This window comes from Chiloscyllium plagiosum, unplaced genomic scaffold (genome assembly GCF_037043375.1).
Source record: "Chiloscyllium plagiosum isolate Xiang-an unplaced genomic scaffold, Cpla_swu_hap1 HiC_scaffold_27, whole genome shotgun sequence".
Taxonomy (NCBI): Eukaryota; Metazoa; Chordata; class Chondrichthyes; order Orectolobiformes; family Hemiscylliidae; genus Chiloscyllium; species Chiloscyllium plagiosum.
The window spans coordinates 7,361,717-7,389,105 of record NW_028270165.1 but is presented as its reverse complement, the minus strand read 5'-3'; the positions used below and the strand labels follow the sequence as shown (position 1 = coordinate 7,389,105).

Genomic DNA, 27,389 nt, shown 5'->3' with positions numbered 1-27,389 from the left:
ATGAGCTTCTGGTTGCCTGTCACTTTAACACGCCACCCTGTTCCCTGGCCCACATCTCTGTCTCCGGCATGCAGCAGTGTTCCAGCAAAGCTCTGCTCCAGATGGAAGACCAGCGCCTCATTTACCGCTTGGAGTCCTCCAGTCTTCAAGATCGAGTTCAATATTATTTGGACCCGAACTCCCCCATGCCCTTGATCCCTACCACACCCACACGAGGCCGTGTTATCACATCGTCTGCTGTTACACACGACTTATTGTTAGCCAGGAATAGTCTCCATTAACAGTTAGTCACCCTCCTACACAGATCGTTATTCTCTCCTTTGTCCCTCCAATGTTCTCCCTCTGAACTCGTGGCAAAGAGAGCAATGTGGATTGACATCCCTGAGCCCGCTCTTTGTCCCATCTCCAGGAACCGGGTTCTCTCCACTGGCGGATAATTATACCACTTTGTTGTTGCGTTGACGTGAGGAGATTGTATAAATATAAACTTTTCTAAATCCCCACCTTCCGTTGATTGAACTGAGAGTTCACTCTGAATCACAACACGTGTCACAGCGCAATTTGAGGCCCACATTAGCTCTGCTGGTTCTCCACAGCAAGTAAATGAGAGTCTCTATTCGTATCATTCTCTTGCCTTCGCCCTGTAAATCGCCACATGGTTACTTTGGACATGACCACCGAATTCCCTTTTGTGTTCTTGAATCTGCCTCCTTGTCACGGTCAGACAGGGACAAGAAAGTGTTCTTCCTAATGTCACTTTTACTTTTTTTTTCCAAATGCCTTGAAATCTCTGCCAATTTTTGGGAAATTGAAAAGATTCTCATTCCTGCACATGAGGCTGAATTGATTTAATTTCTAACGTAAAGGACTGCGGATGCTGAGAATCAGAGACACAAAGAGGAGCTGCTGGAGAAACTCAGCCGGTTTGGCAGTACCTGTGGGAGAAAACAGAGTTCTGAAATATTGTCTCTGATTCTCATTCCACCGATGGTGCCTGACCTGCTGAGTTGCTCCTGCAATTTCTGTTTTTGCTTTTAACTGAAAGTTTATTTCATCTTTCGTGATGAAACAACCAGACTCGCCATGTGCAGATTTGTAAACCTTTCGAAACCTGTGAAGTGATTGTATTCAAACAAACCCAGCAATAACTCATTATTTCTCAGCTCCACAGGCAGAGGAGACCTGGGAAATGAAGCTGTCAGTGTGGTTCTTTATTCGTGGGTCGAGTGGTTAATACGATGGATTTGAGATCGATTGCGGTTTCCTCACGCAGGCGTGAACCTTGCCGACTACAGTTGAGAAATGTCGTCAAAAAGAAAGGAAGACTGTTCCCCGGTTTCTTCTTTAAGATTCACATCAGTGGAGGGATTGGAAATCTGCAACCCACTGCCTGTCAGGGTGGAACAAGCAGATACCCACAGACCTACTTTTGAGGCTATGAGCCAAGTGTTTGGAAATGAGACGAGAACAGTGAGGGGCGTGAAGTCGTGATCGAAATGAAGCAGGCACCTGAGGACGAATGTGTTTTATTTGCCAGTGAAAGATACTGCTTCACCAAGTTGGGACAATGGAAGGGAAGCAGTGACGGTGATTATCTTTGGCTGTTCCTCTTGTGAATGTTCCCATTGCTGCGCATGTCCGTGTTAACGTCAGAACTCTGCAGCATGGTGGCGTCAGGTACGCACAGTGCCAGGGGCGCAATGGATGACGCATCTGACTCCACCTACCTCTTTGAAATGCAGCTCACAGCTTCTTCACACACCCCAATTAATCTTTCTCATTGTCCTGAAGCCGGCATACGGTTTGAATTCCTGATTTGCGGGAATGGGAATCTTTTCACTGTCTCGCGTCAGTAAGTGTCCCTGAGAACATCAAAGGCACGTCACAGCGCTGTCAGAGGAGGGGAAGCTGAAATAGCCCCACACGCTGCTCATGGACATATTTCACTTTCTCCAACTCACCGCCCCAACCACTGCGGCTCCTGGGAGTGGAAAGGGAACAAACACCAAAACCCAGTCTCAGCTTTGTAAATCTTCAGGAAATAAGAAATCTGTTCATCCTGTTGGATCTTGCATCCTGGCCTGACAGCGTAGATTTTAAATGGCTGTCCATTCAGTGCCGATTCGTTTTGGCTGAAAAAAATCTTCCTTATCTCATCCCAGCATTTCTTGCCACAGAGAACTGTGCGGCAGAGTTCTTGTATATATTTCCTTGTATGGTATTTTGTAAATAACATTCGTTTGCTGGTTGTTTGTATCGGGTATCTCAGGTTCATTAGCCGCTGTTTAAGTGTGTTGGTAGGTTTGTGGGCTACCATGATGCTGAGAGCGTTGAGTTGTCTGGACATCATTTCCCAGATGTCTTTTATGTAAAGTAATGTGGCTAGGGTTTCTGCACACGTTGTGTCTGCTTGTGTCAGTTTGTTGATGTGAAATCGACACACTGGGTTTATTGGGTCGGCAAAAGTGCGGATTGCAGATGCTGGAAACCAGAGTTTAGATCAGAGTGGTGCTGGAAAAGCACAGCAGGTCAGACAACTTCCGAGGAGTAGGAAAATCGACTTTTCGGGCAAAAGCGCTTCATCAGGAATGGAAGCAGGACGCCTCCAGGGCGGAGAGATAAATTGGGGGGTTGAGGTGTGCTGGGCCGAAGGTAGCAAAGAGTACAATAGGTGAATGGGGGTGGGGATGGAGGTGAAAGGTCAGAGAGGAGGGTAGAGCGGATAGGTGGGAAGGGAGATTGGCAGGTAGGACAGGTCATGCGGATAGCACTGTGCTGGAAGTTTGGAACTGAAGTAAGGTGTGGGGAGGGGAAATGAGGAAACTGGTGAAGTCTACATTAATGTTCTGGGTTTGAATTTATCCGAGGCGGAAGATGGGGCGTTCTTCCTCCAGGCATCGGGTGGGGAGGGAGCGGCGATGGAGGAGGCCCAGGACCTGCATGTCCTCGGCAGAGTGGGAGGGGGTGTTGAAATGTTGGGCCAGAGGGCGATGGGGTTGATTGTTGCGGGTGTCCTGGAAATATCCCCTCAAGCGCCGTGACTGGACTCTGCGAGGAGTCTCCAGCCTCCCCAATGTAGAGGAGACCGCATCGGGAGCAATGGATACAAGAAATGACATTGTTGGATGCACAGGTGAAAGCTTGCTGGAGAAAGTGAGGTCTGCAGATGCTGGAGATCAAAGTTGAAACTTTATTGCTGGAACAGCACAGCAGGTCAGGCAGCATCCAGGGAACAGGAGATTCGACGTTTCGGGCACAGGCCCTTCTTCAGGAACCGGGCAGGAAAGTAATTTTTAGGAGAGCTGACAAGCGGAATCCGCATCTCCCTGGTGGTCTAGTGGTTAAGATTTGGCGCTCTCACCGCCGCGGCCCGGGTTCGATTCCCGGTCAGGGAAACCATTTTCAGGGGTGCAGGCTACCCATTCTTCTTAAATGCGCTGTGTCATTATTTAAAGTCGTTCCTAGGTGCTGCAGTGTGTCGTGGCTCGTTGAAATAGTGTCCTGATTCAGATTTGTTTGTATGTGGAGGGATGATTGCTTCTGTAGTTCAGTACTTGGTTCGTGTGCGTTGTTTTCCTGTAGACGCTGTTTTGAATTTACCATTGACTGTTCGCTCTACTGTGACATCTAGAAATGGCACTTTGTTGTTGTTCTCCTCTTTTGTGAATTTTATGTCAGCGAGGATATTGTTGATGGTTTTGTAGGTTTCCTCTAATTTGTTTCATTTTCTAATGACAAAAGTGTCATCACTGTAGTGGACCCAAAGTTTGGGTGGATCGTTGGAAGGGCTGTTTGTTCGAGTCTCTGCATTATTGCTTCTGCGAGGAATCCTGATACTGGTGGTTTCATGGGTATTTCGTTGATTTGTTTGGAGGGCTTGTTGCTGAATATGAAGTGGGTGGTAAGACACAGTTCTACGAGGTTGACAGTGCTATCTTTGCTGATGAAGTTGGTGCTGTGTTTGTGTCTCTGGTTCTTCGAGTAGTGTCTTCAGTTTTCTTTGGCCAAGTTGATGTTAATGGATTTGAACAGGGCTGTTATGTCAAAGGACAGCATTATTCCATCCTCTTCTATCTTAGTGTCTTTGGTGTTCAGGAATTCTTGGATGGAGTAAATGGAGTGGCGTGAATCTTCGACTTGGTGTTTTCAGTGGAGGCCTTTGACTAGTCTGTATATTGGTGTTCCAAATTGTGAGGCTTTGGGCCTGAGGGGGGCTCCTGGTTTGAAGAGGAGAACAACAACAAAGTACCATTCTTAGATGTCACAGTAGAGCGAACAGTCAATGGGGAACTTCAAACTAGCATCTACAGAAAAACAACACACACAAACCAAATTTATAAACTCAGAAACAATCATCCCAACACCCACAAACGTTGCTGCATCAGGACATTATTTCAACGAGCCACTACACACTGCAGCACAGAGAAACTACGAAGAGCAGAAGAGAAATACGTATATAGTGTATTTAAGGAGAACGGGTACCCAATAGACCCAGTCCGCCGATTTCTCATTGATGCTTCCAAGCTGACTTTCAAAAATTCGTTTGGCCGTCCATTCTTTCCTGTTTGTTTTTTGTGGGTTTTGAAAGCTTTCCCAATCCTCTGACTGAGTATTTGAGTTGGGAAGTTATGTTGTGGCTGTACAGGACATTGGTTAGACCAGTTTTGGAATATTGTGTGCAATTCTGGTCTCCTATCAGAAGGACACTGTGAAATTTGAAAGGGTTCTGAAGCACCAGTGGGTCCACAGAGGGGAAGAGGCCCTTCTGCTGCCCTGAGTGTGGGAAGGACTTCAGTGATTCCTCTGCCTGCTGCCGCAACAGTTGGTCCACACCGGGGAAGGCTGTTCTCCGGCCCCAAGTGCGAGATGGCCTTCAGCAGTTCTTCCCACCTGCTGAGACACCAATGGGTCCACACTGAGGAGAGGTCGTTCTTCTGCCCCGAGTGTAGGAAGGGCTTTGCTCTTTCCTCCGACCTGCTGGCCCATTGGTGAGTCCACATGGGTGAGTGGTCGTTCAGTTGCCCTAAGTGCAGGAAGTCCTTCAGCAATTCCTCAGCCCTGCTGAGGCACCAGTCCGTCCACACCGGGGAGAAGCCGTTCTCCTGCCCCGAGTGTGGGAAGGGCTTTATCCGCTCCTCCACACTGCGGAAGCATCAGCTGGTCCACACGGGGGCGGGGGGGGGGGGGTGGGGGGGTGAGGCCATTCTGCTGACCTGAGTGCGGGAAGGCCTTCAGCAATTCCTCCACCCTGCTGAAACACCTGTGTGTCCTTCAGCAGTGGGAGGCCCTTCAGCTGGCCCGAGTGTGGGAAGAGGTTCATGTTTGCTTGCAACTTGCGGAAGCACCAGCGGGGGCACTGCTGCTCATTGAGCCAGGGACTGCACATTGCCAATGAAATGATCCAAATAAACCTCAGACCGCAAGACCATCGGAGCAGAAGTTAGGCCATTGGGCCCGTCGAATCTACTCTGCCATTCGTTAGAGACAAAATTAGTGCAGATGAGATTAGCTACAGGAAATAGGCCATTTGTCCCAAAAAGTCCACACAAACCCTCCGAAGAGTAACCCATCCACACCCATTTCCCTCTAACTAATGTACCTAACACTATGGGCAATTAAGCATGGCCAATCAACATGACCTGCACATCTTTGGTTTATGTAAGAAGACAGGATCACCCAGAGAAAACCCATGCAGACACTGGGAGATTGTGCAAACTCCTCACAGACAGCGATCCAAGGTTGGAATCAAACCTGGGTCCCGTGCGCTGTGAGGCTGCAGTGGTAACCACTGAGCCACTACATATTGCAACCCGAAGTTGCAAGCAGGAGGTTGGGAGAATACAGCCTCAGAATGTGGAGTAGTCAGCGTTTTGGTATTAACCCTTCTTCAGGACTGAAACGTTAACTTCTCCATGAGAAACGATTTATGGGAATGATGCTGGGGGTTGTAGGGTTTGAGCTCCAGGGAGAGGCTGAATAGGCTGGAGCTGTTTTACCTGGAGCATCGGAGGCAGAGGAGTGACCTAATAGAGGTTACAAAATCATGAGGGGCATGGACAGGGTAATAGACAAGGTCTTTTCTCAGGGGTGGGGGAGTCCAGAACTAGAGGGCATAGGTTTAGGGTGAGAGGCGAAATATATTAAAGGGACAACGTCTTCATGCAGGGGGTGGTACATATATGAAATGAGCTGCCAGAATATATGGGTCAGGTGCTGTCAAATGGGACTAGATTAATTTAGGATATCAGGTCAGCATGGACAAGTTGGACCGAAGGGTCTGTTTCCATGCTGTACGTGTCTTTGACTACTGGTACTGATGTAATTTTAAAATAGGGTCCAAGTAACTTTGAATAGTTCAATCTTATTGAGCTCACTTCCTGAAAAGTTTCAAATCAATCATCTGAGCGATACTGTTTAAACATGCTAAGTTGGACAAAGTATCCCATCAAGTTCAACACAAACCCAGAGTTGAAGAAGTCAGAACACCAAGGGGACCAAAACTGATCACAATATTCCAGGTGCAACCTCATCAACGTCCTGTATAACTACAACATAACTTGCCAACATCTATACTCAATTCCCTAATTGATGAAGGCCAGTGTGCTGAAACCTTTCTTCACTGCCTTGTGTACCGATGTTGTCAGAGATATAGGACCTACTTTAAACTGATCCACAATCCAGCTACTGGGAGCCCAGAAGCAGAGTAGTGCTGCGTGAGTGTGCTGGGCACATAACCCAGAGGTCGATGGGTAAAAACCATGTGATGCTATTGCCCAATGTCTTCGTAAGCTGCTTTCATTTACAATGGTGCTCTGTTCTGTATCTTGCCTTTGCATCTGCTTCCCACAGCTTCTTCAGTGGAGGAGTGGCAGCTGGAGCCCAGGAGTTCAACGACCCGCCGGTGCTTGAGGAAGTTCCAAGCTCCAAGAAGATGGGGGTAAGGCTGGAGGCTGGATTTGCTCAAGGCTTGTATTTTTAACTCATTTAATGGTTCCTACTGTATGGGGCTATGGTTTACATTAAAACCGGAGGATCATATCAGAGTGTTTATATTTAGCAGCGGTAGTTGGTAAAATACACTCCCTGGAGGAGCACCTTCTATGATGCTGCATTTCTTGCTTTATGCCCTTCCCCCATTTCTTATCTTCCAGCTTGGTTTTATGTATTTTTGGTTAAATTTAATTTCATATTATTCAGACTGGGTATTGACTGTGTGCTATTAATTTGATTCTTCGAATATTGAAAGTCAAAATTAATGGTGTAATTTCATTTCTGATGTCAGAGTTTGACATTGAATGTGCAGATGTGAATACCAGTAAGTTGTGAAAATACATCAAGAACTTGTGGTTTTTAACAAAAAGAGCAGTTCACTGTAATTCATGGCATTGTCTCATTTGGGAGTGATGATTCAAATCTGACCAACAAACCGTTTCATGCAGTCACCCAATTTAGTTAAAATTTTCTTTAATTTAATTAAAGAAAAGAGCTCTGGCAGGCTAAGATTTATGCAATCTATTTATAAGATTATGTCCATTGCTTGCAATATGGTCTCATCCACATTGGGGAAACTGGACGCCAACTCGCGGAACGTTTCAGGGAACAACTCTGGGACACTAAAACTAAACGACCGACGCCCTGTGGCTGAACACTTTAACTCGCCCTCCCATTCCGCCAAGGACATGCAAGTCCTGGGCCGCCTCCACTGCCAAACTCTTGCTACCCGACGCTTGTAAGAAAAACACCTCACCTTCTGACTTGGGACCCTCCAACCACATGGTATCAATGTAGATTTCATCAGTTTCCTCATTTCCTCTCCCCCACCTTGTCCCAGATCCAACCTTCCAATTCGACACCAACCTCTTGACCTGTCATACCTGTCCACCTTGCTTCTCACCTATTTGCTCCACCCTCATCTCTGACCTATTATCATCAATCCCTACCTCCATCTACCTATTGCATTCCCAGCTGCCATTCATCCAGCCCCACTTCCTTCCCATTTACCTCTCAGCCCCCTTGGGCCACCCTTTATTCCTGATGGAGAGCTTATGCTCTAAACCAAGACTGTGATGAAACAACATTCTCAACAATTAGGAAATAGCTCCCAAGTCAGATTTCATTCCCTCTTCTGTTTCCCAGTTCTTTCAGAAATAAGATATGTCTTTTTCTTCCACTAGAAAGTGATCTTCCACTTTGCGCTGTCTGAAGTGTTATGCCACATTATTACTTCAGCCACCTTTTAAGAATCCTTTCAACCTGTTTTTCTAACAATTGTGGAGGTGACCAAAAGCAAACATTACACTCCTCTTGAATGTCCCATTTCTCCTCCTATGAGCCATTTTGTCATGTTGTCTGTGTTACAAGCAGCCGAGTGCACTTGGTTTCTGAATTGAAATTTGGCCATTGAAGTGATCAGAATTACTATATATCGATGGATAGCTATGTTTGCACTAACTGTAATTATCCACCAATACGATGTCGTTTGTTCCACCAAAACTGGAAACAATGATTTGTGATTATATTGCAGTCGGATGTAGAAAATCATCCCAGCGATCTTCACGTTATTATAGTTTACTGTGGCCATACAGCATTGCGAGGCAGTTTGATGTGACTAAAACTTGGATGGAAAGAATGTAGATTGATGAGAAGTCAAAATGGCAGTGTCTCTGGCCACAATTGATCTGTCTGGCTTGATTATATGAGTGGCGGCTCTTCAAGAGCAACTTCCACTCCATCACTTCAACCAGCAAGAGGAGATAAGTGTGAACACCACATTCCGACTGTGACATATACGCATTGCTTCGATGTTTTTGATCAAAATCCTGGAACTCGCTCCTGAACCTTTATTATAGACCACATCATATTTGTGAAGTAATTTAAGAGGCAGCTCACCACCACTTTTTCAAGGACAGTTTGGGAAGACTTGCTGGCAGAGCCAATGATATGCACATGACATTGGAAACAGTCTAATCGCATGGATAGATGATTGGCTAACCAATGATACAGGAGGGATAAGGGGCATGCTCAGGATCGCAACTTATAACTAGCAACGTTCCACAGGGATCAGTGCTGGGGCACAAAATTATTTACCATATTTATATGAATTACTTGGATAAGCAAAGTGAATGTACTATTGCCAGGACTGCAGCAGAGACAGTTGATTAGAATGCAGGTGGTGAGGATGACATGAACTCTTCATCCAAGTTCAGTGAGTAATCGGGAAGGCAAAAGGGAGATTGGCCTTTCAATGGAATATAAAAGTAGGGAGGTTATCGTGAACCTCCGGCTGGAGGTTTTGATTGAAAGTGCAGTGAAGATTCAACCAGCTGACAGTGGATCTGAATCACATGTAGATCAGACCAGGTTTGGACAGCAGGAAACCAGATAAGTTTTTACAACAAACCACAACGATTTCATCATTTGACTCTTAATTCCAGATTTATATTGAATTCAGATTCCACCATCTGCCGTGGCAGGTTTTGAACCCAAGTCCCGTGAACATTACCTGGGTGAATGGTCTGGTGACAATAAAGTGGCCATCGCCTCCCCTGAACACATTGGCATATTGTGTTCAGAGGTAACAAAGGAGCAAGAGGTTTCAGCAGCTGCTAAGTTGTTGATATTACACAAGGGAACATCAGCACTCTCAGTAATGGCACAAACTGAAGTCAGTGTCCTGTATCAGAGGTCAGGGCTCGGGATCCACAAGAAATAGGAACAGCAATACGCCATTCAACCTCTTGAGCCTGCTCCTCCATTCAGTAGGATCGTGGCTGATCTGGCATTCCCCACATCCACTTTCCTGCCCTTTTCCTGTAACTGTTCATCCCCCGACTGATCACGAATCTATCGATCCTAGTTTTAAATGTGACAAGAAGGATGTCAACAGAGTTACTGGGGTTGGGGGAGGGGCGGGGGGTGCTCAGGTCGAACTTGGGGACTAAAACAATGGCTTCACACTTCACAATATTTAACTAAGGGAATGTTTATTGTTATCCAATGCTGGAAATTGGGCAGGCATTCAGATAAAATTATTGGTAAATTATGAATGACAGAGGAGTCGGGAGAGAAGTGGTGTTCAGGCACAGTTGGATGTCATCAGTATAGATGCCAACACCAGCAGCTACGGTTAAATAAATAAGAACGGAAGACGCTAAAAGCAGACCCTCCCAGAGGATACAGCGATGTTGGAGAGGGTCAGTACTGTCATTAACCCTGATCAAGGCTGTCCGCAGGTCGACGAGGGAATGTTCATCCCTGTCACCGTTACAAAGGATGTCAAATATGACCTTGATAAGAACTGTTTCAGGGGTAGAAACCAGACTCGAGGGCTTTAAATATAGAATTCTGGAAAAGATGGGAATGGCTAATTCAATAATGTTACATCCAAACCAACACTTCCATTGGTGCGATAATTATAGAAGTGTTTTGATTTTTATTTAGATGATTCTCAGCAATACTGAGTAAGAAGCAACAAAATTAACACAAGAAATATTGCAATTGCTACAATATGCCTGCTCCCAATAGGAGACCATCTGGTGTTCACTTAACTGTCTGCAAGGCGCAATATTGGAAAGGAATGATCCAGTTCATAGCTATAAGAGGGGAGACACAGACTGCTTGATACAAAGGGCGGGAGTAGGCCACTAGGCCCTACGAGCCTGCTGCAACATTAAATAAGATCATGGCTGATCTGAATACAACCTCAGCTCTACATTCCTCCACATCCCCGACAATCTGTCACCCACTTGGTTAGCAAGAACCTATCTACCTCTGCCTTAAAGATTTTGAATTCACTGCCTTTTGAGGAAGACACACAACCATGAGAAAGAAAAAAAATCATCCTCATTTTTGTCTTCTACTTTTAAAATATGACCCTCTATTTTCAGATATTAAGATAGGGATACAAGCTGCATTCAAATAATACCTGTGGTACAGTGAACTATCTCAAAGTGCTTCACGTGAACATAATGGGAATTCCTTTAAAAATCACAAGAGTGGAGCACAGATTAGGACAGGTGACCAAAGACTTGGTCAAAGGGGCAGGTTTAGGGCAATCTTTAAAACAGGTTCAATTTCCCAAACATCTGAGGACAAAGACGTAAAGAGCAAACACAAAATAGCAAAAGATGGGAAACAACAGTGTGGACATAATGTCACAGGATGAGTAATCCAGGGAACATGAGTTCAAATCCCACCACAGCAAGAGGTGAGATGTGAATAATTCAAATAAAAAATGGGGAACACAAAATTAGTCTCAGTATGGTATCGATGGCACTGACGTCAATTGTCATAAAAGCCCATGTTCACCAATGTCCTTTCAGGAGGGAAACTGCCATGCTTACCTGGTCTGGCTTACATGTGACTCCAGACACACAGCAATGTGGTTGACTCTTAAATTGCCCTCTGAATTGGCATAAGCAAGACACCTTGCACTTAAGGATGGATACCAAACATCAACCTTGTTAAAGTGTCAGAACAGAAAGTGCTGGAGAAACTCAGCCAGTCTGGCAACACCGGTGGAGAGAGAGAGAAAGAAACAGAGTAAATATCCTGGCCTGAGTCCAGAACAGTTGTGAAGAAGGGTCACAGCACTTGAAATGCTAACCCTGCTTCTCTCTCCACTTGTGCTTCCAGTTCTATTGAGTTTCTCCAGCAATTGGTGCATTTTTGTGTTTCAGATCTCCAGCATTGCAGTTCTTTATTACACTGACTTAGGGAAGCTCAAATCCGATAAAAGAATAAAGCAGAAGGGCTGGAATTACTCAGCAAGTCTGGCAGCAGCTATGGAGATAAAAACAGTCAGTTCTTCGGGTCATTGAATGATCTTACATCGGGGACAAACTTTGGGCAAGCTGCAAGAGTAAAAGGCACTGGTGTAACTTCAACATCTGGGAGAACTCTCTCAGCCATGGAGGTCAGACTGACTCAGCATTCTGGTCCTGCTCATTACCTGTTTACTTCTCCATTTGTTGTTCTTGTTATATTTCTACATGGTTGACACATTCCTATGTTTTAAAATGATATTCCAAACTGACAGGAATTCTCCATGTAAGTAATCATACATTAGAGGGTTTGAAACGTGAATGTAACTTTTAAACAAAAAGTATTTATTCATGCATGGTGTGTGGGCATCGCTGGCAATGCTTGCATTTATACCATCCTTAACCACCCTGTGGTTGGTTGGAAAAGTGAATGAAGGTGTCTGAGATTGTCTTGATCAGCACAGCAATCTCAAAGATGGGTGTGCTCAGGTAGAAGTACCCTCCACTCCCACAGCAAGTCTGCATTCACTTCAATTACAGATGCCATCTCACACTCCCAGGACAAGGACAGCATGGGATTACAATCAGAATAAAGCTTCCTCTACTCTTAAATTGAAAGTGAGGCTACCTCAACACTGTCCCCAACAAACACTGTCAAGACAGAGACAGCATTGGGTTAGATACAGAGTAAAACTTCCTCTACACTTCCCCATTCATTCAGTCCCTGGACAATGACAGCAAAGGGTTAAATAAACAGTACAGCTTCTTCCATTATGACTGACACTTAGTACGTTCTACACCAATCCTCAAGGATAATTCAGAACTGAGCCTATTATCTGGCACTGAATTCACACACCCTAATGGGAATGACAGCAACAGAAAATCAGGTAAAACACACACAATGTACAACAAAACTAGACCGTTATTGGGATCTAAGATATTTAAATGAGAAGAGATATGATCCCTGCAATGATCTGAATGTGAGCTGAACAACTTTCTCACTTGAACAATATTCTCCGGGAATGCAATGTCCACTTCACTGCTGTCTATTCAGTTCCTCTGCTCTGGTTCAGGGCTGAGTTGCGGCTGACCACATGGTGGCGTGGGCGTCAAGAGGTTAGACAATTAAGGTCAACTTGGATTGAGGGCATCCTGTGTCATGCCAGTGAGGTCGAGGGTCGCTGATTTACTCAACTTATAATCGGGGACAAGGAGATGTCAGGCTGGGCTTGTATCAATTTGCGTTTAGAAGAAACAGATGATCTGATGAAGCTGTATAACATCTGGAGAGGACTGAATGTAAATGTAATGTCCACTCATTTCTAGCCAGAGACTAGCCTCTCATTTAAGATAGGAGAGTTTTGTTTTTCTCTCAAGTGTTCCCAAGTCTTTGAAATTCACTTCTTTAGAAAGCAGCATGTGGTGGTGGCACGGTGGGTAGCACTGCTGCCTCACGGCATCAGTGATCTGAGTTTGAACCCACCCTTTGTGAGGAGTTTGCACATTCTCCCCTTGTGTCTGCGTTGGTTTCCTCTGGTGCTCTGGCCTCCTCCCACAGTCCAAAGGATGTGAAGGTGACTGTAGATTGACCATGGGAGATGCAGTGTTACAGAGATAGAGTAACGAACTGGTTTTGGGTGGGACGGTCAGTCAATGTTGACTCGATGGGCTGAATGGCCTACTTGCACGCAATTGACCTATATCAAGCAACAGTATACTCTTGCTTTATGGTTACCGACATCAAATTACATTCGTGGTTTTGGTTATTTCATCGCTTACGTCATCATATTCAACCAACTGCAGCATCTCGAAACTTGCTTAATTACAATATCCAATATCAGCAGAGTACTTTTTCTTTTTGTCACGACCATTATCTTGAAATCTGACGTGTGACCTCTTCATTGCTGTCAAAGTTCCTTATTTGTCCCTACATTGTCATGGTTTTACTTTGTCGAATGACTTCCTGGCTTTTGCATTTAAGACCCTATATTCTGCCCTCGTCAACACTTTCCCTTCCAATTCTGTACTAAAGATTTCATGAAAAACCTCAGAGTGTGGTGAGACTGTGGAACTCACTCCCATAGTGAATAGTTGGGGTGAAAGACATTACAACTAAGGGTAAGCAACCAAATACAAATGAATGTCACTCTCACCAGATTCACAACACAGTGAAATTAAAACATGCAATGTCCCTCAATTTCTCAACTGTTCCTAACCAGACTTGATGAAGAACAGATCTTGCACATCAACATTATAATTTAAACAAAATCCAACAATTATAAATACGGCAACTTTTCTAGGCCAAAGTTAAGTAGATAATCTAATTAATAGCAATGAATTAAACCCTTTGATCAAGTCCCCCATCATCTCAGAAATAGAAATTTCAGCGGCAAATTAACAAAGAAATTTTTTTAAAAACTTACCAATTCAAACAAACAGTTTCCAACAATGTATTGCCAAGCCTTTGTGCAATACTTGGACTATGAGTGTTTCACAGACACGTAACTGTAAATCCAATTTAAAAGTCACTGCTGAATGTGAATAGACACCCCAAAGTATTCAGCTATTTCTTACAGGCTGGGACTCATTCCCAGAAAGTGCCAACAATTCTTTAAATGGACAATAGAATCTCGAGAGAACAGCTCCTGGGCTCAACAAGCAGCAACGCCCAATGGAAGCAAAGTTGGCGGCGGGACAGGGCGGGGCAAGGGCATAAAACAAAAAAGCCCACTGACTCTCCCACTGCACACACACTGTCAGAATGCACAGGGGCTCAGTCCTGGGAGTGACCCACAGCAGTTTCATCAAGAGGGCCACACTTGATGAACAGATCTTGCACACCAGAATTATAATTTAAACAAGAACAAACAATTATGAATACCGCAAATCTACTAGGGCAAAGTTAAACAAGATAATCCAGTTAATAGCGATGATTTAAGCCTTATGATCAAGTCCTCCACCATCCCATAGACACAAAATTAAGGGGTAAGTTAAGGAAGAGAATTTTTAAAATTATCAATTGAAGCAATCAATTCCCAACAATGGATTGCCAAGCCGTTGGGCAATTCTTCGATGATGAGTTGTTCACAGGCACATAACCGTAAATTTAATTTCAAAGTCACTGCTGAATGTGAATGGATACCCTGAAGTATTCAGCTATTTCTTACAGACTGGGGCTCGTTCCCAGACAGAACCAATAATTTTTTAACTGGGCAGAAAACACTAGAGAGAACAGCTCCTGGTCTCAACGAGCATCAGTGCCCACTGGAAGCAAAGTTGCGGGGGTGGGGGAGCACGACGGCATAAAACAAAAAAATCCGACCGACTCTCCCGCTATAAGCACTGTCAGAATGGGCAGGAGTTCAGTCCTCGCAGTGACCCACAGCAGTTTCACCAGCAGAATCAGATTGTTGGGAGCACTGGTGTGCCCACTGGTGCTTCTGCAAGGTGCAGAATGATGAGAACCTCCGCCTGCACTCGGGGCAGGTGAACTGTCTCTCCCCGGTATGGTCCCGCCTGTGCCTCAGCAGGTGGGAGGAATTGCTGAAGGCCTGCCCGCACTCTGGGCAGGGGAAGGGCCTCTCTCCCGTATGGATCCGAAGGTGGGATGCCTGGTTAAAGCCCTTCCCTCTTGAGGCAGGAGAACGGGCTCTCCCTGGTGTGGACCCGCTGGTGCCTCAGCAGGGCAGAGGTATCGTTGAAGGCCTTCCCGCACTTGGAGCAGCTGAAGGGCTTCTCCAATATGTGGACCCGGCAGTGGGTCAGCAGGACGGAGGAATAGCTGAAGGCCTTCCCGCATTCGGGGCAGGAGAATGGCCTCTCGCTTGTGTGACCCGCTGGTACCTCTGCAGGACAGAGGAAATGCTGAAGGTCTTCCCGCACTCAGGGCAGCTGAAGGGTCTCTCCCTAATGTGGACCCGCTGATGGCTCAGCAGGCGGGTGGAATTGCTGAAGCCCTTTCCGCACTCAGAGCAGGAGAACAGTCTCTCCCCGGTGTGACTGCGCCCATGAGTCTCCAGGTCAGATGGGAAACGGAAGCCTTTCCCACAGTCGCCACACTTCCACGGTTTCTCCACGGGACGGGATTCCTTAGGTTTCTCCATGACCGAAGCTTCACCTGCACACAAACGCGTGTACAGTACCTCTCTGCCGTGAATTCCTCTTCCCAGTCTGTATAACATTTACTGGCTCCACAATCAAAGTGCTGCAATAGTAGGGTCTCTCTTCCAGTCTCACTGATGCTGAAAACGTACTGAAACAGGAACTAAAACGCTTGGTTCCTTCTCACAGAATCATGGTCGAAAATTGTTATAGTCCCGATGGATTCAGTGACTGTCAGACATTGACGTGAAATTGAGGACAGCAAATGCTGGAGAGTCAGAGTCAAAGTGCAATGCTGGAAAATCACAACAGATCAGGCAGCATCCGAGGAGCAGTCGAGTCAATGTTTCAGGCAAAGCCCTTCAGATATTGATATTGAAACTTCCGTCTTCAGATCTTCAAATAATCTGTAAAAAGAGATTACAAAAATCATCACTGTCAGTCCAGGTTAGAAATTCCAAACAAGCAATTCTACTTTACGCAGAACATTCTTTTCTTTTTCCACAAAATTGAAAGCACCATCCCACCCCCTCTCACCCCTCTATTCTCACTCCGCTCAAACTAATTCTCCCGATGGTACTGATTCAGGATCTTACAGAGACCGAAAAGTGAAAACATCAAGACAGGCACCTCTGAATTTTGGATTACTCCACCTGAAAGTTAGTATCTTTCACGATATGTAGGAGTGAGTAAGTCTGATTTTGGGAAGCAAAAAAAGTACCAATTCAGGATGAACCTTCAATGCAGCTTCTTGAGAAACATCCAGACACGGAATGGTTAACATCTGGGGAGGTGGAGGAAATGAGATATCAAGGCATTGCCACCGACACCAGACAGAAACTGAACATACAGGCATGGCAAACATTATGGGCAAGCCAGAGTCATTGAGATACACAGCACAAAAACAGGTCCTTCAGTCCAACTCATCCGTGCCGACCAGATAGCCTAAATTAATCTCGTCTCATTTACCAGCACTTGACCCATATCCCTCTGAACTCTTCCTATTCATATATCCATCCAGACGCCTTTTAAATGTTATAATTGGACCTACATCCACTACTTCCTCCGGCAGATCATGCCTTACACTTGCCTCTCTCACGCCAAACATACTACCCTCCTGTTCTGGACTTCTCCCATCCCTGGGAAATGACCTTGTCTATTTAACCTATCCATGCCTCGCATGACTCTATAAACGTCTGTTAGGTCACCCCTCAGCCTCTGGTATACCGGGGAAAACAGCTCAAGTAATGCACTGCGTGTACTTTTAGCTTCACACTCGCTGAACCTCCCTCCCGTGTAAAACATTGTTTCCCTCCCCAACACTGTCCATGGGAAAAGCCAAGAGTGCTGAGACTCTGGAGTTGGGGGAATGCCACGTAGAATTCCTACAATGTGGAAACACGCCATTCAGCCAAACAAGTCCACACAGACCATCCAAAGTGGAACCCACGCATACAATTTCCCCTATCCCATTATACTACACTGACTGCACACTCTGGGCCCATTTAGTATGGTCACTTCTCCCGAAACCGCACATCGTTAGACTTTGGGAGGAAACCAGAGCAGCCGGAGAAAACCCACGCAGACACGGCAGGGAGAATGTGCAAACTCCACACAGATAGTCGCCCCAAGTTTGGAATCGAACACGGGTCCGTGGTGCGGGAAGGCAGCAGTGCTCACCACTGATCCATCGTGCGACTTACGTGTGCAAAAGGAGGTGGGGCCTGGGAACTTTGTTAATTGTACCGCACAGTGGATTGTTGAGCCAGGTTAAATCTCACAGGATCCAGGGAGAGCTAACCAACTGGGTACAAAATTTAGAAGCGCGTTGTTGTAGGTGCTGGAATCCTTCCTGAAAACAACAAATGCTGAAGATCACAGTGGGTCAGGCAGCGCTGTGCTACTCTATGACCGGATAGTGTGGATGTGGAGATGATGTTTCCACTAGGAGAAGGGTTGAGGATGCCAAGTCATTGAGGGCATTTAAGACAGAGATAGGTTCTTGATTAGTAAGGGGTCAAGGGTTATGAGGAGAGGGCAGCAGAATGGGATGGAGAAATATATCAGCCATGATCGACTGGTGGAGTAGACTCGATGGGCCAAATGGCCTCATCCTGCTCCTGTGTATTATGGTCTTAAAGCGGAGCAGTAGTCTTAAGAGGTTCTCACAAATTATTTCAGAATCCTGAAGAGGAGTTGTTGGATTGGAAACCTTAACTCTGCTTTTTCTCCACATATGATTCCAGTCCTGCTGGGTTTTTCCAGTGTTGTCAGTTTTTGTTTCAGTATTCCAGCATCCACAGTTCTTTGTCTTATTTATCACAGTCATTTCTTGCCTTTCCCAAGTGTCTGGAACTTCATCTCCCTGATCTACAAACTGTTCAGTTACCCTAGAAATGACCACTACCTCCTTATCAGAGTAGACCCCTTTGTTGCAAAATGATTGTTCAATTCTGTGACCAAAATAATTGCATTCGTAATTACTTACACCAGGGACTCTCAATATCTCAGGCAAGAACACAGCCAGATTGTTTCAGACAGTACATTTATGTGATTTGATACAAATCCCTATTCCCTACTTTACCAGCGTGCTGCTGGGAATGGAGGGTTTGAGTTAAGAAGAAGCTGGGACATTTTTCCAACGAAGCCTAGCAAGTTGACAGATAACTTTATAGAGATTTTTAAAATCAGAAGGGGGACAACATAAGGTGTCATTTCCTGGAGGCTCAGAATATTTTATTGCTCCAGAAGGTGTAAAAGGGGGTCAAAGATTCAGCAGAAATCGAGTAGAGCTGAGAACAGACAACATTTTACTCTGTGGGAACAGGGGGACCAGAGGACAGAGAAATCAGGACCTGAAATCGAGCTGACACCAGACTACCATGTTATCAGTGCTTTGACAATGGCACTTCTGTGCGGGGCAGGTTGAATTATGAATTGAATAGTAACTTCCTCAAGGAGACTGTGCAGGAAGGGCCGGGCTTGTCTCTGTGGCGCAACTGGTCAGCGCGTTCGGCTGTCTAACCGGGAGGTTGTTGGTTCGAGACCACCCCGAGGCGGCGCGTTTGTTGTTCACGCTCCAACCGCTTTCTTGGCTGCAAAGATGCGCGTTTTTAATGGTGTCAGGAAAATGTTTCCCAAACGGAAATCTTTTCCACTGAGGAAGCACAAAGGGGTTTCTGAATTGATTGAATTTCTAACGTAAAGGAATGCGGATGCTTACAGTCCGAGACAGAAAGCGAAACTGCTGGAGCAACTCAGTACCTGGATGAGGAAAAAAAAGTTCTGAAATGTTGTCTCTGATTCTCTTTCTACAGATGCTGCCTGACCTGCTGAGTTGCTCCTGCAATTTCTGGTTTTGTTTTTAACTGAACGTCCATTTCATCTTTCGGGATGAAACACCCAGACCCGCCATTTGCAGATATTTAACCCTTTCGAAACCTGTGAAGTGATTGGATTCAAACAAACTCTGCAATGATTCACTCTTTCTCAGCTCCACAGGCAGAGAGACCTGGGAAATGAAGCTGTCAGTGTGCTTCTGTATTGGTGGGCCGAGAGATGAATGCGATAGACATGAAATCCATTGCGAGTTCCCCATGCAGGTGTGAACCCTGCCGACTACAAAGAAAGGGAGATTGCTCCACGTTTTTTTTAAAGATGCAAACCAGTGGAGGGGTTGAAATATTTCAATCACATTGGGACTGGTCGGGAATCTGCAGCCCACTGCCTGTCAGGGTGGAACAAGCAGATACCCGCAGAGCTGCTTTTGAGGCAGTGTTTGGAAATGAGACGAGAACAGTGAGGGGCGTGAAGTCGTGGTCGAAATGAGGCAGGCACCTGAGGACAAAGGTGTTTTATTTGCCAGTGAAAGATACTGCTTCACAAATTTGGTACAATGGAAGGGAAGCAGTGACGGTGATGATCTTTGGCTGTTCACCTTGTGAATGTTCCCATTGCTGCGCATGTCCGTATAACGTCAGAACTCTGCAGCATGGCGGCGTCAGGTCCGCACAGTGCCAGGGGCGCAATGGATGACGCATCTGACTCCACCTCCATGTTTTAAATGCAGCTCACAGCTTCTTCACACACCCCAATTAATCTTTCTCATTGTCCGGAAGCCGGTATACGGTTTGTATTCCTGATCTGCAGGAACGAGACTCTTTTCACAGTCTCGCGTCAGTAAGTGTCCCTGAGAACATCAGAGTCACGTCACAGCGCTGTCAGAGGAGGGGAAGCTGAAAGAGCCCCACACGCTGCTCACGGGCACATTTCACTTTCCCCAACTCACCGCCCCAACCACTGCGGCTTCTGGGAGTGGAAAGGGAACAAACACCAAAACCCAGTCTCAGCTTTGTAAATCTTCAGGAAATAAGAAAACTGATTATCCCTTCCGGTCTTCCATCCTGGCCTGACAGCGTTGATTTTAAATGGCTGTCCAGTTAGTGCCGATTCGTTTTGGCTGAAAAAAATCTTCCTTATCTCATCCCAGCATTTCTTGCCACAGAGAACTGTGCGGCAGAGTTCATGTATATATTTCCTTGTATGGTATTTTGTAAATAACATTCGTTCGCGGGTTGTTTGTATAGGGTATTTAAGGTTCACTAGCCGTTGTTTAATGCTGAGAGGGTTGAGTTATCTGGAAATCATTTCACAGATGTCTTTAATGTAAAGTAATGTGGCTAGGGTTTCTGCAGACGTTGTGTCTGCTAGTGTCAGTTTGTTGATGTGAAATCGTCACACTGGGTTTATTGGGAAGCAAAAGTGAGGACTGCAAATGCTGGAAACCAAAGTTTTGATCAGAGTGGTGCTGGAAAAGCACAGCAGGTCAGACAGCTTCCGAGGAGCAGGAAAACCGACGTTTTGGACAAAAGCCCTTCATCAGGAATAGAGGCAGGACGCTTCCAGGGATGACGAGATAAATTGGGGGGGGGGGGGGGGGGGGCTGGGCCGAAGGTCGCAAAGAGTACAATAGGTGAATGGGGGTGGGGATGGAGGTGACAGGTCAGAGAGGAGGGTGGAGCGGACAATTGAGAAGGGAGATTGGCAGGGAGGACAGGTCATGAGGACAGCGCTGAGCTGGAAGGTTGGAACTGAGGTAAGGTGGGGGGAGGGGAAATGAGGAAACTGGTGAAGTCCACATTGATGTCCTGGGGTTGAATTTATCCGAGGTGAAAGATGGGGCGTTCTTCCTTCAGGCATCGGGTGGGGAGTGAGCGGCGATGGAGGAGGCCCAGGACCTGCATGTTCTCGGCAGCGTGGGAGGGGGAGTTGAAATGTTGGGCCAGAGGGTGATGGGGTTGATTGCTGCGGGTGTCCTGGAGATGTTCCCTCAAGCGCTGTGACTCGACTCTGCGAGGAGTCTCCAGTCTCCCCAATGTCGAGGAGACCGCATCGGGAGCAATGGATACAAGCAATGACATTGGTGGAAGCCTTCTAACGATCGTGGCCCAGGTTCGATTTCCGGGCAGGAAAGCAATATACAATAGGACTGTGAGGGAGCGCTTCTGTCTTCCTGGTGGTCTAGTGGTTAGGATTCGGCGCTTTCACCGCTGCGGCCCGGGTTCGATTCCCGATCAGGGAAGTATTTCTCTGTGAATCTTTTGCCTACCCATTCTCCTTAAAAGCGCTGTACAGTTCCTTCTTGGTCTTCGTCGTTCCTGGCTCCTGCAGTGTGTCGTGCCTCGTTGAAATAGTATCCTGATTCAGGCTTGTTTGTATGTGTAGGGATCATTGCTTCTGTAGCTAAGTACTTGGTTCGTGTGCGTTGTTTTCCTGTAGACGCTGTTTTGAATTTACCATTGACTGTTCGCTCTACTGTGACATCTAGAAATGGCACTTTGTTGTTGTTCTCCTCTTTTGTGAATTTTATGCCAGTAAGGATATTGTTGATGGTGTTGTAGGTTTCCTCTAATTTACTTCATTTTTTGATGACAAAAGTGTCATCACTGTGGCGGACACAAAGTTTGGTTTGGATCGTTGGAAGGGCTGTTGGTTTGAGACTCTGCATTATTGCTTCTGCTAGGAATCCTGATACTGGTGGTTTCATGGGTGTTTCGTTGCTTTGTTTGAGGCTTGTTACAGAATATGAAGTGGGTGGTTAAGGCACAGTTCCACGAGGTGGATAGTGCTATCTTTGCTGATGAAGTTGGTGCTGTATTTGTGTCTTTGGTTCTTCGAGTAGTGTGTCCAGTTTTCCTTGGCCACGTTGATGTTAATGGATGTGAACAGGGCTGTTATGTCAAAGGACATCATTATTCCATCCTCTTCTAACTTCGTATCTTTGGTGTTCAGGAATTCTTGGATGGAATAAATGGAGTGGCGTGAATCTTCGACTTGGTGTTTTAGTCTTCAGTGGAGGCCTTTGACTAGTCTGTGTATTGGTGTTCCAAGTAGTGAGACTATGGCCTGAGGGGGGCTCCTGGTTTGAAGAGGAGGAGAACAACAACAAAGTGCCATTCTTAGATGTCACAGTAGAGCGAACAGTCAATAGGGAACTTCACACTAGCGTCTACAGAAAAACAACACACGCAAACCAAGTGCTTAACTATAGAAGCAATCATCCCAACACCCACAAACGAAGCTGCATCAGGACATTATTTCAATGAGCCACTACACACTGCATATAGAGGATTATAAAATCATGAGGGATACGGATGAGGTGAACAGCAGGTGTCCTTTCCCTCAGCTGGGGGTTTCAGGATCAGGGAGCAAATATTTTGAGGTGAGTAGAGAAAGATTTTATAAAGACAGAACAAGGATCGTTTTTAAGAGAGTGGTCTGAGTGCAGAATGAATGTCCAGAAGAAGTCATAGAGTCACAGAGATGTACAGCACAGAAACAGACTGTTTGGTCCAACTTGTCCATGCTGACCAACTATCCCAACCCAATCTCGTCCCACCTGACAGCACACGGCCCCATATCCCTCCAAACCCTTCCTATTCATATACCTAACCAAATGCCTTTTAAATGTTGCAATCGTACTAGACTTCACCACTTCCTCTGGCAGTTCATTCAATAAACGTACAATCCTCTGCGTGAAAACGTTGCCCCTTAGATCTCTTTTGTATCTTTCCCCTCTAATGCTAAACCCATGCCCTCTCGTTCTGGACTCCCCACTCCTGGGAAAAGACTTTGTCTATTTATCCTATCCATACCCCTCATGATTTTATACACGTACAGTTACAACGTTTAAAAGACATTTGGATAAGTACATGAATATGAAAGGTTCGAAGGTTTATGGGCCAAACACTGGTAGGTGGGACGAGTTTAGTTTGAGAACATACTCAGCATGGACGAGTTGGATGAAGGGTCTGTTCAGTGCTGTCTGACTCTGTGACTGACCTGTACTGGTCTTAAAACCATTTTCTTACCTCCATAACCATCCACTTCTTTGTTGTTCAAAACTCAGATGAATTTAGCCTTGAATATGTTCAATGACCCCACTTCTGAACTGAATTCCTCTTCGTAATATACCACTTGCCTCGCTCATTGCCTGCTGCATCTGCCCGACAACTGGCATTGACTGGTGTGGAGGGACTCTGAGACCCCTTTGTACATCCATACATCATTCCTGATGAAGGGCTTGTGTCCGAAACGTTCACTGTCCTGCTCCTCAGATGCTACCTGACCTGTTCTGCTTTTCCAGTGCCACATTTTTCGACTTTCACCTCTAGTCCTCACTTTCTCCACATTCCAATATATCACCATTTAAACAATGCACTGCTTTTTTTTTTAAACAGCCAAGGCGATAACTTCACATTGCGGCACTGCACTTGCCATGTGTTTGCCAATTGAGACACAGACCTGGACCAACTTCGGGAAGAGGCAAAACACTGAGTTCTGAACAAAAACCGTAACACACTCAAAACGTCGGCTCTGTTTACCTTTCCACAGATGCAGCTCGACCCGTTGGCTTTCTGCAGTATTCGCTGTGTTTGAACTGATAGAGGACAATGGTAATTGGGGCGGGGCAGGTTGAATTATGAATTGAATAGTAGCTTCCTCAACGAGACTGTGCTCGTGATGCTCGGGCCTGTCTCTGTTGCGCAATTGGTCAGCGCGTTCGGCTCGTAAACGGATGGTTCATGATTCGAGACTACGCAGGGTCGGCGTGTTTTTTGTTCACGCTCCTGCTGCTTTCTTGGCTGCAAAGTTGCGCGTTTTTAATGGTGTCAGGAAAATGTTTCCCAAACGGAAATCTTTTCCACTGAGGAAGCACAAAGGGGTTTCTGAATTGATTGAATTTCTAAAGTAAATGACTGCGGATGCTAACAGTCCGAGACAGAAAGCGAAACTACTGGAGCAACTCAGTGGGTTTGGCTGCACCTGGATGAGGAAAAAAAAAGTTCTGAAATATTGTCTCTGATTCTCTTTCTACAGATGCTGCCTGACCTGCTAAGTTGCTCCTGCAATTTCTGTATTTCTTTTTAAGTGAACGTCCATTTCATCTTTCAGACTCGCCATGTGCAGATATTTAACCCTTTCGAAACCTGTGAAATGATTGGATTCAAACAAACTCTGCAATGATTCACTCTTTCTCAGCTCCACAGGCAGAGAGACCTGGGAAATGAAGCTGTCAGTGTGGTTCTGTATTGGTGGGCCGAGAGGTGAATGCGATAGACATGAAATCCATTGCGGTTTCCCCACGCAGGTGTGAACCCTGCCGACTACAGTTGAGAACTACCGTCAAAAGGAAAGGGAGATTGTTCCACGGCTTTTTTAAAGATGCAAACTAGTGGAGGGGTTGAAATATTTCAATCACATTGGGACTGGACGGGAATCTGCCACCCACTGCCTGTCAGGGTGGAACAAGAGATACCCGCAGAGCTGCTTTTGAGGCGATGAGCCAAGTGTTTGGAAATGAGACTCGAACAGTGAGGGGCGTGAAGTCGTGGTCAAAATGAAGCAGGCACCTGAGGACAACGGTGTTTTATTTGCCAGTGAAAGATACTGTTTCACAAAGTTGAGTCGATAGAAGGGAAGCAGTGACGGTGATTATCTTTGGCTGTTTACCTCTACCTCAAAAATTCGGCAGAATTTTAAAGTCACGAGGAAAAGAAGTAAAAGTGACATTAGGAAGAACGTTTTCGTACAGGGAGTGGTTAGGGTCAGTAAGTCCCTGTCTGTCATTGACAAAGAGTAAGATTCAATGGGCACAAAAGGGAATTCGGTGGTCACGTTCAGATGTGCAGATTTACGCTGAGAAGGCGAGAGAATGAAACGAATCGAGACACACGTTTACTTAAGTGTAGAACCAGCAGAGCGAAGGTGGGCCGCATGGCCTCCGTCTGCGCTGTGACACATGTTGTGATTCAGTGTGAAATCACAGTTCGACCAACAGAATGTGGGAATTTAGAAATAAGTTTATATTTACACAGCCTCCATACGTCCGCGAAACAGCATATTACACGGCAGCAGTGGAGGTCTTTGACATCAGGCTCGAAGGTGCCTGCCGCGTGCCAGACCAAAACCTGAAGTGTTCTGTGGAAGGTGCGCCGCGTGCGGCAGCAGAGTGGCGCAGCGGGAGCGTGCTGGGCCCATAACCCAGAGGTCGATGGATCGAAACCATCCTCTGCTATTGTTATACGTCACCTCGAGTAAGATCACCTTAAGATCGGTGCTCTTTTCTGCAAGTTGCATTCACTTACCAAATGTCGCATATCGATGCACTCGTCAAATCAAGTGTCCTGATTTTAGAGGTCTCAGTGGTATTCTGGTATTCGTCTGTTTCCTCTGAACTGAATCGCAAACCCAGTTCTCTGCGATGCCAATCAGCTGGTAAAGTTGAAACACATGCCTTGTGGTTTCGTCCATTCCTTGCAGTAATTCGCCACCCTGGTTCAGACGAGAATGACAAGCATGTCAGAAACCGCATCACGACTCAGACATAGCCCCCTACTATTAGGACGGATACCACCGATTGTGAATAACCTCAGAGAGAGAGAAGTGACAGACAGTCGCCGTGAACGCGATGGGCTGAACGGCTTCTGTCTGCGCGAGAATGATGCTACGTGTTTATGCCGTCCCACTGCCTGTCTCTGGGACAGAGAGGCTGAGGGAGCAAAACTGCTTCATTTTTAACCGTCCCTTCCATGTTGGACTGCCTGCAGTCCCTCAGCTCAGGGCCGTGGGGATGACTCTCAGTGAGTGAAGGTTTCACTCGGAATTCTCTTCATCTGGGACACTTGGGGCTCAGATGTTAACTGCTGCGCGGTCGCAGCAAAGAAAGCGATGCCCACTTTGCAATAGACTTTCCGTAAGATTACTGTGTGAAGACGATTTCTGAACACCAAGAAGGCTGCACAACAATGTGAATTTACCTGAGCGAAGAGTCCTCGGTGTCCATTTCTTTCTGTCCTGCCAGCACAGCATCGTTCTATCTCTCCGATAACAGACCCTTGGAGAAAGTTCACAATCAAAGTTGTTCATGTTCCCCGCATTAATGTAACTGACACCTCTCACCCCAAGGGTTTCAGAGAGAGAGAGAGAGAGAGAGCAGAAGAGCGAATGGACTCTACCCGCCCCCCACCCTACACCCCGTCCCACCCCCCAGAACAACGTGCAAGTAGAAATAAAATGGTTTAATTATCCACCAGTGGAGATAGTCCAGTTCCTGGGGATGAGACAAAGTGGCCATTCTGCCCCGGGGACAGAATGACAAGCAGATGTTCTGGAAACGCTTTGCTGCTTGCAATTCTTGGAGCAATGTGGAATGTACTTCACACTGAGCAAGTTTCAGCTGGCTCAGAGTCTCCGATGTACATTGCTATGTTTGCCGCCAGCTCAGAGAGAGAACAATAGGAAGGACGTAGGAGTGAATAACGATCCGCGTGAGAGGGCGAATAACTGTAAATGGAGACTGTTGGCGGCTAACAATACGTAGTGTGTCATAGCAGACGAGGTGATAACAAGGAGTCGTTTGTGTGGTAGGGGTCAAGGACATGGGGGAGTTCAGGCCCTAAAGTGATGGAACTCGATATTGAAGACCGGAGGGCTGTACGGTCACCAAGTGGAACATGAGGTGTTGTTCTTTCATCTGGAGCTAGAACACTGCTGCAAGCCTGAGACAGAGATGTTGGCCAGGGCACAGGGTGATGTGTTAAAGTGGCAGGCAACCGCAAGGTCAGGGCCTTTTTTCCGCGGGCAGAACCGGGATGTTCTGCGAAGCAGTCACCCAGTTTATGCTTCATGCTACATTGGGGAAACGACACTGTGAGCAGCGAATGCAGTGGACTAGGTTGTGGCAAAAGTGCTGCTTCACCTGGCAGGTATGTTTGAGCCCTTGGATATTCAGGAGGGAGCAGGTAAATGGGTAGGTGTTACACATTCGGCGGTTGCAGGGGAAAGTGCCTTGGCACCACGGGAGGTGGGTGTGGGGTGTTGCGAGTGAAGGAAGAGTGGAACCGAGGTGGAACCCCTGGCACAACGGGTGCGTGTTGGGACCATAACCCAGCTGAGAAAGCATTCTCTCCTATTCACTCAATGTCGTCTTTAGCAGCTTTCCGGTATAACAGCGCTCTGTTCTGC

At 46.2% G+C, this 27,389-nt stretch overlaps 2 non-coding genes across 2 annotated transcripts; both read left to right on the top strand.

Moving 5' to 3' along the window:
* Positions 1-3,323: 3,323 nt before the first annotated feature.
* On the top strand, positions 3,324-3,395 carry trnae-cuc (transfer RNA glutamic acid (anticodon CUC)). The gene has a single exon. It is a non-coding gene; the product is annotated as a tRNA-Glu (tRNA).
* Positions 3,396-25,368: 21,973 nt separating this feature from the next.
* On the top strand, positions 25,369-25,440 carry trnam-cau (transfer RNA methionine (anticodon CAU)). The gene has a single exon. It is a non-coding gene; the product is annotated as a tRNA-Met (tRNA).
* Positions 25,441-27,389: the final 1,949 nt, after the last annotated feature.